The 18,084-nt window shown below is 34.2% G+C and overlaps 1 protein-coding gene and 1 long non-coding RNA gene across 3 annotated transcripts in view; one reads left to right on the forward strand and one right to left on the reverse strand.

Moving 5' to 3' along the window:
- SGCZ (sarcoglycan zeta) overlaps positions 1-18,084 on the forward strand; it is a 542,868-nt gene that overhangs the window by 128,983 nt on the left and 395,801 nt on the right. The gene's annotated exons all lie outside the window — the stretch shown is intronic.
- Positions 917-6,559, reverse strand: LOC122237611. The gene is made up of 2 exons (XR_006216194.1): positions 6,525-6,559; positions 917-1,217 (listed from the first exon to the last, which is right to left on the reverse strand). It is a non-coding gene; the product is annotated as an uncharacterized LOC122237611 (long non-coding RNA).

The following is an 18,084-nucleotide window of genomic DNA, read 5'->3' on the forward strand; positions in this document are numbered from 1 at the left end:
TGGTAAGTGTTGTTCTGTCCCACACTGGCTCTTTGAATCTTTTTGAATCTTTCTGAGATCCTACACTGAGAGAAAGAAGTGGTTTGGAGTGGAGTGACAAACGCCACACACATATCAGCTACGATCTCAATATAACAATGTTACTAAAGTCTGTTCCTATCTTTTCATCTGCTCTCTGCTGTCTCCTGCCCCCAGGGAGCAACCTGTGTGAAGGAAAGCAAAAAGCGCAGATGGCATAATTCATTTACAAATTCGTTGTCGAAAACTGATTCCTGCTCTTTTTCCTAAACTTGAGCAGGTTTTGGTTTGCAGTGGCTCCTTTGGTACACATGGCATAATTTGGCATCAGTCTGTTGTTTAGGCTTCTATTCTATATGTAAACGAAAAACAGAGAGGACTCTGAACAGAAGCATCATGTACAGCAGCAACATACGGGTGGATTAGAATTGATTTTGTGATACTAAGAAATTAGATACATTTAGGAGATGAGTGAGAAGTCCCCTCTCTTCTACACTTGTAGCTATTTTTGAAATATGAAAATTTACCCTTCACAAGCAATAGCTTCACAAGTGTTGCTGCTCACAGGGTATTCCTGAATACTCTCTCTCTCTCTATTTTTTAAAAATGCTTTTCTTTTACTAATTTTACTAAAGATGATCACATGGTAGAAGTTGCTAGAAGCTCAGTTTAGTTGTATGTGGTATGGATCTGTCTTAGAGAAATTTTCCAGTCTCAGTGTTAAGGAGAAAGGACACAAACCTCTTGAGAACAAAGATTTCACATACTAAGAATTTGTGTGACATTTCACACCATCAGAGCAATGAAAGTACCAGTCAACAGTTTTACTCAAATATTCCCTGGGTAACAAAAAAAGGCTATAAGAGATCAAGAAATACACTGACTTGGAAAACAGATATGTATCTTTTGCACAGAGGAAAATAATTTTTTATTAAGTGTGTGTAAGTAAATATAGAGAAAGAGGACACAAAGTATATTTGAAGTCTGCCAATACTGAAATTCAAAGGTAACACCGGTGTAAACGATATTTCTAAACTGAGGTTTACAACATTTCCATATGCTTGAGCTCTTTGTGCAATGGTAAGTTTTATTAGTTTCTTTCATCATCCGTTCTGAATTTTGGGACACCTTGCCTCAGAGAGAAAACAATTATGGCTGTTGTATGTCAATTACTAAAATTTCATCATATACTGACAGATCTAGAAATAGAAAAGAGACACAGCATATCAGGATTATGTGAAAACTTTAAGATTTCTGGTCAAATTACTGCTAAGTAATATGCACTATATGATATTAGTTCTGGGCATGAGAAATCAAGGTTAGTAAATTTTATAGGGGATAAACACAACTAATGCATGTAAGTTTGGTGGCATAAGAAGCATTAGCTCATTGTATCCTCTTATCAAAATTTCTGTCAGGTATCAAAATACATTTTTAGAATATGGTCAGAAAAATATCTTACAAAAATTTCCAACTAAGCATTACAAGGACCAAATAATAATGCTTTACGGTTATTTTGTTGACAGGATATTTTACCTTGGCTGCCTCTAACTTTGGCTTGTTTCTATTCAGGGTACTAATAGCTAGAGACTAGTAAAATTCTCTACATCCTATTTTTTTTCTGTGCAAAATAATGTCCCAAGACTATATGTTCAGGATTTCTGGATCACCTTATATTGTTTTACATCTTGTGCCTGTCTGGCTTGTGGGGACAGCTTGCTACCTCTTTTAGGGTTGATTGTTATTCACAACCAGCTAATCAACCAGTGATTGAACTCTAAGATTTTTAATTAGCTAGAGGACATTACTTTTTCCCTTGAGAAGGTCCACTAATTTGGGTTATATTTGCTTTTTTTTAATGTTTATTTTTAGAGAAAGGGAGAGAGAGCAGGGGAGGGGCAGAGAGAGACAGAGAGAGAGAATCCCAAGCAGGCTCCACACTGTCAGCCCAGAGCCTAAGGCAGGGCTTGATCCCACCAACCATGAGATCATGACCTGAGCTAAAATTGAGAGTCAGACTCATAACCAACTGAGCCACCCAGATACCCAGATATATTTGTTTGTTAATGTGTTGGTTAATGTTTTTTTCTTTATGTTATGACCAGGTAACTATATATGTAAACATACATAAATGGAAAGATGTACAAATACAATTACAGGGAATAGATGTGAAACAATGTTTTTAAAAAGTTGTCAACTTTCTCGTAAGATATGACAATTACCCTTACATGTAAGCAGAACTTTATTTTGCTTAATTATATATTGAGAAGTTATATATTAGGAGTGTGCTAGAAAGATGAAAGTAAAGTACAAAATAAGGGTACACTTTTTTTCCAAAGAAAATGTTCTGAGTTGCTTCAGAAATGTTGGAATCAGTTTCTAATAAGATGGAGGAAGACTACTGTATTTTCCAGAAGAGGACATTAATTTTAGTCCATGTATTTCAGGAACACAAAATAACAGGAATATCTATCTCAAGAAGCAGGAAGCAAGGGCTTTTCTTTTCTTTTCTTTTCTTTTCTTTTCTTTTCTTTTCTTTTCTTTTCTTCATTCTTTATTTCTATCTATCTGTCTGAAAAAAAAGCAAAAACCCCAAGCAGAATGATACTGAGTCAAACATACACTTGGAGTACTAATTGATTTCTTAAATTATCTGATGAGAAACCTTGATAAGGGACCCACATTAGGACCAGAAGAGAATCTTGATGAGTGAGGTCAGAATTATATTACTATTTTTTTTAAATGCTCATTCAGTTTTGAGAGAGAGAGACAGAGAGACAGAGAGAGAGAGCATGAGTAGGGGATGGGCAAAGAGAGAGGGAGACACAGAATTTGAAGCAGGATCCAGGCTCCAAGCTGTCAGCAGCCCAACGTGGGCCTTGAACTCATGAACTGTGAGATCATGACCTGAGCCAAAGTCTGATGCTTAACTGACTGAGCCACCCAGCCGCCCCCAGAATTATATTACTTTCAGACAAACTATGTTATATGCTTTACAAAACAAAAAGTAGATATATAATGATTATTAGCATTAATTATGTAGCCTTCCACTTCTAGGAAGATCTTTACCTTTTACCTAGTCCTGTAACTAAGTACAACTAAAAATCTTGAAGAGTGGTATTATAGAAGGTGCAGTGGGGCACTGGGGTCAGGTGGGAAAGAGACTTCTGCTCTAGTATCAGTGAAGGTGTGTGATGAACAGTTAAAGGAACTTCAAGCCATCTAATGTAGGGGAAGTATCAGTGGGGACCTAGTGGGAAAATAGAATCCCTATCCCTGCTCGGAGTGATGAGGCCTTGCCTCAGTGGAGGAGAACCTGGGCTGTCAGGCCTGCCTGAAATTAATGAGGCAGCAGGTGCCTTTTATCTTGTGGTGTGGTGTCAGAGGAAGCTAACTAAAACAGGTTTAAATAGAAACCCAAATCTCATAACACAGTACTAAAAATAATCAGGTTTTAATCAAAGATCCCTCGGGACACCTGGGTGGATCAGTCGGTTAAGGGTCCGCCTTCGCCTAAGGTCGTGATCTCAAGGTTGGTCCGTTTGAGCCCCACGTCAGGCTCTGTGCTGATAGCTTGGAGCCTGGAGTCTGCTACAGATTCTGTGTGTGTGTCTCTCTCTCTGTCCCTCCCCAGCTTGCGCTCTTTATCTATCAAAAATAAACTTTAAAAAAAGGTATTAGAGATCACTCAACATATTAATAATCAGGAAGATATTAAACTACAGTAAAAAGACAATCAATAGATGACAATTTTGAGATTACATATATGTTAGAATTACCTGACAAATCTATGAAACCAGACATAATAAAAATGGTTCAATGAGCAAATATGAACAAAAAACAGATACAAAGTAGCCTCAGTAAAGAAAGAAAAAGCCTTAGCAATGAGTTAGAAAACATAGACTCAAATGGAAATTTTAGCATTAAAAAATGAAATAAGAGAAATAAAGTCAGTGAAGAGCCTCAACAGCAGAATGGACAGAACATAGAAAAGACTCAGTAAACTCAAAGATAGAAGAATGAAGGAGTATTGGGAAAGAACTGGTAAACTTAGAGTAGAAATTGCCCAATAGGAGAAACAGAAAAAAATAAACTGGAAAAAATAACAGAGGCTCAAAGACTATTTCAGTTAAAACAATACATTTGCCCTTTGTCTCATCACTATTCCTGGAGGAAGAGGAGAAAGTGCGCTGAAAAATTAGTGGGAGAAATGTCTAAAAACTTATTTAAAAAAAAGTTTATTTATTTATTTGAGAGAGTGAGCATGAGCAAAGAAGGGCACAGGGAGAGGGAGAAAGACAATCCCAAGCAGGCTCTGCACCATTAGCATAGAGCCCAGCATGGGATTTGAACTCATGAACTGTGAGATCATGAGCGGAAATCAAATGCCAAACACTTCCACCTGAGCCACCCAGGCACCCCATGATTGAAAATTTATTAATATTAATATATATTAATATATAATATATATTATATAATAATATTATTATATTATATTATATTATTATATATAATATATTATTATAATATAATATTATATTATATTAGTATTGTATTATAATATATTAATAATATATAATCAATATATAATTAATATAATTAATATATAATAATATATTAATATATAATAATTAATAATATATTCTATAATATATAATATTAATATATTAATTTATACACACACAGACACACACACATATACCCGAAACCATGGAGGAAATAATGAAGTGCTATAATACTTTTTTAAGTTCTAGAGGAGGGGCGGGGGGGGGAGGTACAAAAAAACCACCAAAAATACCATGTCAACCCAGATTCCTATTTTGAATGAAAATACCATTCAGGAAAAGAAGGGTAAATAAAGACATTCTCAGATGGAATAACTGAAAGATCTTTCTACAAAAGGCTTGTTTCTCTATCCTAAGGAAATTCTCTAAACATTTAAAGGTAACATAAAAGAAGGAAATTTGGAACATCAAGAAGGAATATGGTAAACAATAACGTGAGTTAATGTAGTAGACTTTTCCCTCTTCTAGAGTTTTAAATTATGATTAGTGGATGTAAGAAAAATTACATTATTAAAATGGGATAAATTATGTATATATTGTAATACCTAGAACAACCACTAAAAAGAAAAAAAACCCATACACAGAGACACAGATTCAATATAGATAAATAAAAATAGGTTTATACAAATGAAAATATAACATATCACATTGTCTGGAACTCGAGTAAAACACTATCCAGATGAAAACTTACAGCACTAGGTGACTACATTAGAAAGTATCACCGTTGGGATGCCTGGGTGGCTCAGTCTGTTAAGCATCTGACTCTTGATTTCTCCTCAGGTCATGATCTCATGGTTGGTGGGACTGAGTCCTGCATGGGGGTCTGCACTGACAGAATGGAGCATGCTTGGGATTCTCTCTCTCCCTCTGTTTCTGTACCGCCCTCTCCCCAACACACAAAATAAATGAAAATAAAGTTAAAAAAGAAAAGTATCACTAATATCAATAATTACACCTCCCACCTTAACCTAGAAAAAGAAAAGCAAAATAAACACAAAGAAGCAGAAGAGGACTAATGGAGATAGAAGAAATCAGTGAAAATAAAATTGGAAAAATAATACAAAAAATACAAAGTTGGTTCTTTGAAAATATTGATAAAATTGCAAACTTCTAATAAGACTAATACAGGGAAAAAAGAGAAAAGACACAAATTACTAATGTAAGGAATGAAACAATAGGAAATACTCTAGATGCTGCAGACACCAAAAGTATATAAAGAGAAATAATATGGACACCTCTCCTCACAACTTAGTTGAAATAGACCAATTATTTAAAAAACTCAAGCTACCAGAGTTCACCGCAATTAAAATAGTATATTTGAATAGCCCTATAACTATTAAGGAGATCAATATTTTTAGTTTGAAAGTGCAGAATTATATGTCTTGTCCAAGATGTTTTCACTGGAGAATTATACCAAAGATTTAAAGAGGAATTAACACTAATTCTACATTATCACTTCTAGAAAAGAGAAGAGGGAACACATGTAAATTTATTTCATGACTCTATTATTAATCTGATACCCAAACCAAACAAGGACAGTGCCAAAAAGTAAAACTACAGACCGATACTCCTCATGAATATAGACCTTAAAATCCTCAAGTAAATATTAGCAAATACAGTAATATTTGAAAAGTATTACACATCATGACCAAGTAGGGTTTCTACTAAGGGCTCAAAACTGTTTCAATATTTGAAAATGAATTGATGTAATCCACTAAACAGACTAGAGATGCAATGTCACGTGACGTTATCAGTGCAAAACAAGCATTTGACAAAATTCAACACATGATTAAGCCTCCCAGAAAAAACAGAAATAATGAGGAACTTTTTCAACCTGATAGAGAACATCTATGATAAACCTATAGCTAAATGTGTACTTAAATATGAAAGACTTAATGCTTTCTCCCACAGATCAGGAACAAGGCCGTAATGTTCACTCACCATTCCTATTTCACATAATGTTGGAAGTTGTAGCCAGTCCACTAAGGCAAGAAAAGGAAATAAAAGTTTAGGAAGATTACAAAAGAAGAAATAAACTGTCATTTTTAAATGACATGAATGTCTATGAAGAAAATCCCAAGAAATCTTAAAAACTCATAGAACTAATAAATAAGTCCAGAAAGGTTGTAGGATATAAGATAAACATGATAAAATATTAATATTTTTATACCATCAAGTGAATATGTTTACATGAAAATTTAAAATATATCAATTACAATGGCTCAAAAATGAAACACTTAGGTAGAAATATTTTTTTAAATGCACAGCACTTGGGACACCTGTCTGGCTCAGTTGGTAGAACATGCGGCTCTTGATCTTGTATCATGAGTTCAAGTTCCATGTTGGGCACAGAGCTCACTTAAAAGAAATGTACAGCAAGGGCACCTGGGTGGCTCAGTTGGTTAAGCGTCCAACTTTGGCTCAGGTCATGATTTTGTGGTTTCCACGTTCAAGCCCTGCGTCTGGCTCTGTGCTGACAGCTCAGAGCCTGGAGCCTGCTTCTGATTCTATATCTCCCTCTCTCTGCCCCTCCCCGATTCATGCTCTGTCTTTCTCAAACAATGAATAAAATATTAAATTTTTTTAAAAAAAATACAGCATTTGATGCTGAAAAATACAGTGACAATGAAAAAAATTAAAATATCTAAATAAAGGAGACACATCTTATTAATGGATTGGAATAAACAATAGCAAATATGTCAGTCCTCCCCACATTGATATGTATTTTAACAAAATTTCTGTTCTTGGACATATGGTTAAGATTCTTCTAAAGTGGATTTAGAAAAGCAAAAGAAATATAATAGCTGCAACAGTTTTGTCAAAGAATAAAAAAATGAGAGGAATCAATCTTTTTAGACTTAAATAGCTACTGTAATCAGGGCTGTGTGATATTTACATAAGGATAGATGGATGCATTAATGCAGTGAGAAAGAGAAACTAGAAATAGATCTACACGAAATATGCCCAAGTGATTTTGACAAGGATGTAAAGGCAAGTTAATAGAAGATAGATATGCTTTTCCACCAATAGTGTTGGAATAATTAGACATTCATAGAACACGACCAACAAAAAGAACCTAGACTTATGTTTCAAACTTTATAAAAATGAGGTGAGATCACAGACTTAAATATAAGATGTAAAATTGTAAAACTTCTAGAAAAAAAGAAAATGTTCAGGACTTAGGGCTGGTCTTTAGACTTGTCACCAAAAGCATAATCTCTAAAAGGAAAAATTCGTTAGCTGAGCTTCATCAAAATTAAAAACTTTGCTCTGCAAAAGACTCTGTAAAGTGAAGCAAAAGAGAATCTGCACTCAAGGAAGATATTCCTATAACATGTACCTGACAAATGAGAAGTATCTGAAATATATGTAGCATTCTCAAAACTCATTAATAAATATATACACACACAATCACACACAAACACACACACATGCACACACACAAATGAGAAAAGGACAACACATTAAAAAAAACATTTCATTGAACAAAATATATGGAGGGAAAAGATGGAAAGATGTTCAATGCTATTTTCTCTAACTGAACATGGGAAGATGTTCACTGTTATCTTCTCTCAGAGAAATGCAAGTTAAAGCCACAGTTAGTTATTGCTGCATAGTTGAATGGCTAATGTAAAAAAAAATAGTGTCACTACCAAAGTTGATGAGAATATAAAGAAGTCGGATCACTCCATTGCTGGTGGAAACCAAAAGTGGGACAGCCACTCTGGAAACTAATCTAGATGTTTTTAATATAAAACAAAGTATCTGACTATCAAATAGCACAGTAATTGCACTCCTGGGCATGTGTTCTAGAGAAATGAAGACTTATGTTCACATGAAATCTGTACGTAAAGGTTTACAGTAGCTTTATTTGTACTGGCCAAAATTTGAAAACAGCCCAGTTATCTTTCAATACATTCATAGTTGAACAAGCCAGAGTACCGCCATACTGTGGAATACTACTCACCAATAAAAAGGAATAAATTATTGAGACACACAAAAAACTGGATGAATTTTCAGGAAATTATACTGAATGAAACAAACAAACAAAAGGACCTAAAGTTGTATTCTTTATTATTCCCTTTATATAACATTCTTGAAATGACAAAATTATAGAAAATGGACGAAATTGAGGTGGCCAGGTATTACAGAGGAGGGAGTCAGTAGAGAAACATGTGAAGTTAACACAAGCAACATTCAGGATTCTTCTAATAATGGAAATGTTCAGCATCTTGAATGTTCAATGCCAATATCCTGATTGTGGTATTTACAGTTTTATAATATCTTATCATTGGGGGAAGCTGAGTATAGGGTACACAGGAAATCTGTATTATTTTTTACAATCCTGCATGTGAATCTACAATTACCTCAAAGTAAAACTTTAATTAAACCAATCAATCATTTGATTTTATTTTACTATTGCTAAGTTTAACTGTTTTTTTAGCAATTGCAAACATGCTTATTATATAATGTCGATTTTTGAAAGTAGAACTCAAAAATGTATTCTAATTATTACAAGGAGAGAGAGGCAGAGAGAATGAGGGCAAGAGAATGTACCAAAATAACATTTCTGAATACAATAAATGATAAGGTCCAAAGAAGGCTAAAATTAACAGAAGGTTCCTTTTGAATGTTTCAGATTGAAAATAGTTAATTCTAATATATATTTTTCATGCTCTCAATCCTTTCGTGTTACATCTCTTTTATTTTCATGTAGAAACCTATTATGCCTTCATTCTTGCTTCATTCATTTTGTTAAGTGACTGTTACATGACAATTTTTGTTTCAGAACTGTTGCATCTAGGAAGGAAACTGATGTGTTTTGTATTGTTATTTTCCTTGCCGAATTGTGTTTTTACGTGATTCAGCATTCATTTATTAACATATTTGGATATTTAGCCTGTGCCAACCATGTGCCAAGAGATGTGTCTAAAGCACTGTTGTCTGACACCTTTGTCCAAATTAAATTTTCATGTTATTAACATTTTCAATTACCATTGATTACAACATTCACAAGTTTCACTGGGCTGGCATGAGATACAACAACTGTGAATAGTAATAGCTGTTTTCACGAACAGAAGATCCCTGTGGGGAGGCTGTCATTAGAAACCCTATGACTGCCAGAGAACACTTCGGTATGTCAATTCCCCAGTGTTCTGTAGTCATCAAGACAAAATCCTACTTTGTTTTTGTAGTTCTGACACATTGTTAAACAATGTGAACCAAGTTACAACTTGCTAATATCCCATAAAGGATTTTTGGGGTTGTGCTATAAACTACTATGGGTCTAGCTTGTCATTGTAAAATAATTGTTATTCAAATATTTGTCATGATGAATTCCTTCTTAGGATAAATTTATCATGACTCCTTTGTTTTAAAGTTTCTTAAAGGAGAATGAATTCAGTGTTGTCCTCACAAATGGCACATCTTGAGTGAATTCAGTATTTTGATCACTGCGACTTATGTTGGTAATAGGAAGCAGGACGTGACCAGTGCACAAGGAGCTAAGTTTGAAGGGTGCAAGAAACATAAAATACATATATACATATATAGGCTTACGTATTACATATACACATATATATTATATATAAGCACAAAATAATCAAGGCTATACCATAGTTTACTTTAAAGTGTTTGTAAATAGAGCTCATGAAATAGCTGATTATGCTTATGGAGAGTCAATAACAAAGCCTTGAAAAATATGTAGAGAAACACAAGAGGGAGATTATTGTAGATGTGGGACAGAAAAGAATGGATTTCTAAGGTATGAAAATGCAAGAAGAAAAATAGAGGAAGCCATAAAATGTTTAGTCCCCCATCGATTCTTAGCTTAGTGGTTATCCCTAACGTTCTCAAACACCATAGATGATTTTTGACGGAAAGTTAATGTATTTAAAAAATATATAACATGTGTTTTCTAACGTGAGAATTAAAATATATACCCTCTTCTTTTGGGATGAGCACTGGGTGTTGTATGGAAACCAATTTGAAAATAAATTTCATATATTTAAAAAATATACATATATATGCCCTCTTGATTTTTTTTTTGTTGAGATTTTCATATATGGCCTTTATTTTGTTGAGGTATGTTCCCTATAAACCTACTTTGTTGAGAGTTTTTTATCATGAATGGATGTTGTACTGTTATATGCTTTTTCTGAATCTATTGAGGGGATCATATGGTTCTTAACCTTTTTTTTTTTTAAATTATGTTGTGTTTTTTGTTTCAATATATGGAATTTATTGTCAAATTGGTTTCCATACAACACTTGATTTTCTTAATATATAGTGTTAAAGCTTATTTGATTACAATTAGATTAATTAGAAATATTATAATACATTTATTTTTTTTTTATTTTTCACATCAAAAACGCTTCCATGTTTTTTCCATTATGAAGTTTTATTTTGATTTCTTGAATACCATCTATTTTATGCTTTCTGTTGTGTGGAACATGGATCCAGGAAAGAGATTAATTGTCACTGTAAGCAATACTTCTAGATGCTTGTAAGTAAGGTTGAGCATGTTTCAGAAAAAAAAAAAAAAAAAAAAGCTTCCTGAAGAACAAAAATCAAATGGCATTCTATGAATACTACGCTAATAAAAAAAAATTATTTTGGGGCTTAACTGACGTAGTTATCTTAAAACAACTAAAATCGTGTGGGAAAAGCAGACACAATACTATATAAACTTGCGGAGACACGAGCGAGTGGTCAGAATTTAAAAGAATAAGCTACCGTTTCTTTTGCCACACTGCATGCAACTGAATTGTACTGCATGCTATGTGGGCCACATTCTTATGGTAAAGCTCCAAAATGTAAATCAATGTACAAAAAAATGCTTTGGGAACTTAATGGGGGGTTTCAGTTCCAACGCAATGAGAAATTTTAGAAATAGTTGTGTTCTCTTCCACGATAACTTTGACGGGATCTTAAGTGAAGTTTCCAAGTTCTGTAATCTGCTATCGTAGCACATTTTAAGATTGGCTTTATTGAAACAAAATATTAATTAATATGCGTTTTTATCTATGGGCCAATATTTTTCAGTGTGTAGTAGTCACGTTCTAAGAGCACTGTGTGTACACACACACACCCATTAAGACCAGCAGTAACATGTAAATACTATATTTATGTTGTTTTCCTTGCAAATTAACATATTTGAGCTTTTATCATTTATTTACTTATTTACTTATTATTTACATATTTTTCACAATTCTTTTGAAATTCAATAGTAGTGTTTGGAAAACAGGAACAGCAAACTTTATATTAATAGGTAATAGTTTTGTTAAAAAGCTGTTTGCTTTTGTGAAATGTGTTTCCGGGGTAAATATATATTTTTATGGAGAGAGAAAAAAATTCTATTAACAATTATAATTGCAGATTTTTTATTAAATTAATTAATTTATTTATTATATTTACATGAAAGCTAGTTTAGCATATAGTGCAACAATGATTTCAGGAGTAGATTCCTCAATGTCCCTTACTCATTTAGCCCATTCCCCCTCCCTCAACACCTCCAGCAACCCTCAGTTTGTTCTCTTTATTTGAGAGTCTCTTATGTTTTTCCCCCCTCCCTGCTTTTATATTATATTTTATTATGTTTTTTGCTTCCCATCCCTTATGTGCACTTGTTATGTATCTTAAATTCCTCATGTGAGTGAAGTCATATGATATTTGTCTTTCTCTGACTAATTTCGCTTAGGCTGATACTAGTTCCATCCACATACTTGCAAATTACATGATTTCATTCTTTTTGATTGCGGAGTAATACTCCATTGTATATATATACCACATCTTCTTTATCCATTCATCCACTGTTGGACATTTGGGCTCTTTCCATACTTTGACTATTGTCAACAGCACTGCTATAAACATTGGGGTGCATGTGTCCCTTTGAAACAGCACACCTGTATCAAATTAGAGGGGTTTTTTTAAATGTTTATTTATTTTGAGAGAGAGAGACAGACAGACAGAACATGAGCAGGGGATGAACAGAGAAAGGGGAAGATACAGAATCCAAAGCAGGCTCCAGGCTCTGAACTGTCAGCACCGAGCCCGAGATGGGGATCTAACTCACGAACCGTGAGATAATGACCTGACCAGAAGTCAGGGGCTCAATCGACTGAGCCACCCAGGTGCCCCTATTTACAGTCTTTATATTATGTATTTTCAGTAAAATTAATTACAGTGCCTAAAAATATACCCAGCTATTTTCTTGGATTTATATGTTCTTAATACATAACACAATATAACATACAAAGCATATTAAAAGAATAGACAACCTGTAGACTTGAACAATGAAGTTAAAATAATAAATAAACTTTAGGAAATTTTACTTAGAAAAAATGAAATAAATTTCATTATGAAACATAATGGATGTAATTATGAGGAAAAATTGATATTTTTAAGAATATCACATATAATTTGGCCAATTAATTTCAAATGTAAGTGGAAAGCATTTTCCTAGGAAATACAGATGTCATAACCATATGATAGAGTTGAAAACATGATTATACCATTATTTAAGGTCAGAATGAAAACATAGATACAAAAGGCGTATGTGAGAAAATTTTTACAAACTTTTCAGAATTTTACCAAAATTTTCAAAGAGCAGTTAATTGCCTTGTTTTGTAATATTTTATGAAGTGTATAAAAATACCATCTTCTTAATTCATTCTTGCACCTAGAAAAAAATTAAAGCACATTCTCACAAACAGGTTCAATAATACTGTTAAAAACCCATTCCAGCACTTTGTTGAAATCGCTATACATTATGATCAAATAATGATTACTGTAGGTTTACAAAGGTTGTTTGTGCGGACCTGAGAGATTGTCTCTAAAATACACATACATAAAATATTATATGTATAATATATGTAATAACATGCATTAAATGTATATATTAAAAGGTGTTAAATCTGATTTGTTAGTTGATATAATGTTTGCTGCACTCAAATAAAACAGATTATGTAGCCCTATTGTCAACAGAGGCCCTTCAGAATCTTGCCTAGATTCAGTTTTAAGTCTGTGCCATCAAAGGCTTCTTTTGATAAATTCCTGTGACTTGCTTTCTTAGGATTTTCGTGTTAGCTTCCAGATGTCACATGTCCAATTTACAGCGCTCACATGTCCAGCACTCACATGTCACCTTTATTATTTATTTCTCATGTGATGCTCTTGAGTCAGAATGGAGTCCTTTTATTAGTTTGTACAAAAAATGTACTTCTGTAAAATATTTTGTAATATATCAGTATTTCCTGAAAATGTAGTGGTTATAGGAATAGTGGTGCACAGTACATCCCAGCCTCCTAATCCCTGGATATACCCTCCCTGTAATTACTTTCTCTTTCCTGAGACTGTAATAACCATGAACAAACCCTCCAACCACTTCAAAGACAGCAGTGTTTCCATATCCTGAATCTCAGCATTCAGTTTTTATCTCAGATAGTTACAATACTCAACCAAAACTTTCCTCTATTTATAAGGGCTTAATGGAGAACAAACTTTCTCAAAATTATTACCCATGAGTGGCATAGATTCAAAAGTTGTCCGCCATTCAAAAGGTCTCTGGGTGTTGGCCATTGTTCATTTTATACATATATATTGGCACAGTCTCCATACTAACTAATAGTGGAGAAAGTAAGTCATTGGTAAACAAGAAGTTATTTTATATAGAAAACCAATATAGCAGATTTACTCTATGGTCTTTCATTTAGTACTAGGACCAAACTAATTTCTCTGAAAGCTAATACAAAGTTTCCTTAAATCTTTGGAGTCATCCTGTGTTTCTTCTTTTATTTAAAAATTTTTTTTTAAATACAGTCATCCTGTGTGTTTCTATGGAACAAAATGAGCCATGTAAATGAGGAAAACACAGAAAAACCAATATTTTTTTAAGTTCATTTTTATTGGCCCTATAGTTTGAGAAAATTCTAATTTTTTAATTCTTCAATTCAGAATTCTTAAATTCTGAATTATTTAAATTGATTGTTAACATAAGTTTTAAATTTTATTGTTGTTTTCACTCCTTTCTTGGCCTTCACAGACAAGTTAGGGGGAAAAGGAAAGAAGTTCCATCATGAGCATCTAGGAGGTACCATTTTAAAATCCATTCACATTGTTTCAAAAATAATACATGAGCTAGAGAATTGGACATATTATTCTTAAGTAAAAAGAACTATCCCTTATTTGGTTCCTGAGTGATAGAATTAGATTTAAAACTAACAAATGATGTAATAACGTTAAATATATATTCAAAATCATTAATTTTCAAAGCAAATCTTAGCAAAGCACTTATTTAACTGGAAAAGATCAACATTTTTAGTAAGTAATATTAGCTAAAGTGTTGGGAAATTGTCTCACTCATATACCATTATCAGATGCATAAATTAATATGCCTACCTCAAATTCCAATGGACCATACTCATCAATATTTAAAAGAAAATACATAGAACAAAGACTCAGAGATTTTGTTTCTCACACATAAACTTGCAAATAAGCACAAAGGCATTTCTATAATAATGTTTATTGTATAATGGTTTACAATAAAATTATTAAATATAAACTCAATGTACATTAACAAGGCAAGTTGCATGTCTTCTGGTGAACTTCTAATATGAATATTCATACAGAAATGAGGTTCTGTTAGTTCCTATGAGACTTAGTGTATAAATCTGGACAGGGCATTGTGTGAAAAGAGGAATTTGGACTTGGTCAGTTTTTCTTTGTATATCCCTGATGATAAGAATTACTAGGGATACTTACTAACAATATAAATTCCCAGGCTTCATTTACAGGATCATAATCCTCAGGAAAGATAGTTGGGAATATCCCTGTCTGAGAAGCACCTACAAAAGTCTTTAATGACATTGGAGAAGCACTAGAATAGACAATTCCTAAAGTTTCTTAAAGTTCTTAAATTCCAAAAATCTAAAGATTTAATTTGAACGTCACTTATGATCTACATGCTACACCAGGAATTATGAGTGAGCAGGAAACACACCAAAAGAAAACAGAGTAAGATATATTGGCAGGCAACAGGGATTTTTGATTTAGATGGAGATCTGCACATATTCACAAATGGGACCTGCTTGATGTATAAATACATCTTCTTACATTTGTGTAATTAATCATTCAGCTTCCACTTGTTTATATTAATAGGTACTCCAGATCTCTCTTTCAAAGCCCACTTTCCACTTCCCAAGCACCCATCTTACTGAGATAGTTAAGGTCAGTCCTATTTCCAAACAGCGGGCAAAATACCTGGAGATCTTGAAAACAAGGCTAAGTTTTAGTTGCTATGGCATTATTTACTGCTAGGTTGATGGATGCTTTACACCCTAGAGAGTTCCACATTCTGTGAGCGTTGCCCTGTAATAAGAACTCCAATTTCACACATGCTTTCATTTACTCAAAGTTTAGCAATTGTTCCAACTCTTTTATACAAGATTATTTATATGCCTCCCAGATTTTTTAAGTTATGATTAATAATATCTAGACAATGCTGATGGACCTAGGTGTAATCCAGGGATGCTTTGTTCTTTGAGAGTCAAGAGAAATGGACCAGTCCAAACATCCCTCCTGAAATCCTAGGACTAGTGGTGGGGAATTATGTTATCTTTTGGCTCCAACATCTTATTTGAGAACCTGGATTAAGTTAGCTATAGTATTTTTAATGTCCTTTTCTTTCCTAAATTCTTTCATTTTGCATTTTTGCTCAGTTTTTTAGTTTCTAAAATAGACAGTGCAGGTTTGTTTTTATTTCAATAAAACAAAATCTTAAGATTTTAAAATCTTGAAGGACTTAAAATTTAATTAGGATATCCTTGTTTTAGTTTAGACTATCTTCCCCCTAGAAGTTTCTTGATAGCCAACATTTCTAAGCAGGTTCTGGCATCCTACCATGTTTGCTGGTCCTCTCATACTTACTCTTCTCTTGAAATTTGTTCTCAGTTTTTCTTAGGCAATTATGCAGCACTGAGACTATCTCTTTTGTTGGACAGTCTCTTTACAGTATGACCTATGGGCCTTCCAAGGAAATAGAAGTAAAATCAAAATATGCTTTCAACTTAAAGAACAACCAAACAGGGGCACCTGGCTTGTTCAGTCAGTTAGGTGTCAGACTCTTGATTTTGGCTCAGGTCATGGTCTCAAGGTCATGAGATTAAGTCCCATGTCCTGGCTCTGCACTGGGCTTGGAGCCCGCTTAAGATTCTCTCTCTCCTTCTCCTCCTCCCTGCTCCTGCACTCTCTCTCAAAAACAAGCAAACAACACAAACCTCTCCAAAAATTAGAGGAGCAAGGTCAGTTTTATTACTGAATACACTTTACCCTCCAATGTGATGTGCCTCACAGGCAACCCACTAAAGGGATTGCAAAGACAAGAGAAATCTCAGCCTCTTACATAGCCAAGCAGTTAGGACGCATTCCATATATTTTCTCAAGATAAGCAATAACTCGTCCTCAAGGAAGACGGCATCATTTGTCACAAAGAGTTCACCCTAAATTCACCTGCTAAGTTGGGCAACCATGTGTATTTGCTAACTGCCTTATCCAAAGCAAAAACACATTTCTCCTATATTTGTAATGGAGTAGGTTTGCAACTTGGAGCCAGGAACCACCTGAAATTAGGCTTTTACTTCCCCACAGGAAATGGGGCATAGGGAGCTATCTTCCTTGATGTTTGTTTACATCTCAAAGAGATGGCTCCTAGGACCTTCAGAAAAAGACATTGTTGGGGCAGTACAGCTGGCAAGTTTTTTTAGCTTGTAAAAAGATTTACATACACCTCAAAGGAGCAGAGAAGAATTCACAACTGAATTCACAATTTAGGTTTTCTAAAGTAAAAGCTTTAACCAAAAGGAGCATTTCTTTCCTTTTTTGAACCAGGGAAAACTAAATATTTAATTTTCTTATTTTTTAAAGATTTTTTAAATTATTTTTTAAAAGTTTATTTATTTTGAGAGAGAGAAATAGACAGAGAGCAAGCAGGGGAAGGGTAGAGAATGAGGGAGAGAGAGAGAATCCCAAGCAGACTAGTCACTGTCAGCACAGAGCCTGATGGGGGTCCGCAACCCACAAATGGTGCTATCGTGACCTGAGCTAAAAGCAAGAGTTGGGGGCTTAATGGACTGAACCACCCAGGCACCCACTCCCCTTTTGTAAGTGTTTCTTTCTTTTTGAGGAGAGAGCACCAGTGGAGGAGGGGCAGACAGAAATGGGGACAGAGGCTTCAAAGTAGGCCCTGTGCTGACAGCAGAAAGGCTGATACGGGGCTAGAACTCACAAACCATGAGCTCATGACTGGAGCCAAAGTCGGACGCTTAACTGACTGAGCCACCAAGGTGCCCCCATGCGCCCCTTTTTAAAATTTATTTAAGTAATCTCTGCACCCAACTTGGAGCTTGAACTCATGACCCTGAAATCAGGAGTCAAATGCTCTCTGACTGAGCCAGCCAGGTGCCCCTTAATTTTCTTATGTTTAATTTGGATTTGTCCTTACAGG

Source organism: Panthera tigris, chromosome B1 (assembly GCF_018350195.1).
Source record: "Panthera tigris isolate Pti1 chromosome B1, P.tigris_Pti1_mat1.1, whole genome shotgun sequence".
Lineage (NCBI taxonomy): Eukaryota > Metazoa > Chordata > Mammalia > Carnivora > Felidae > Panthera > Panthera tigris.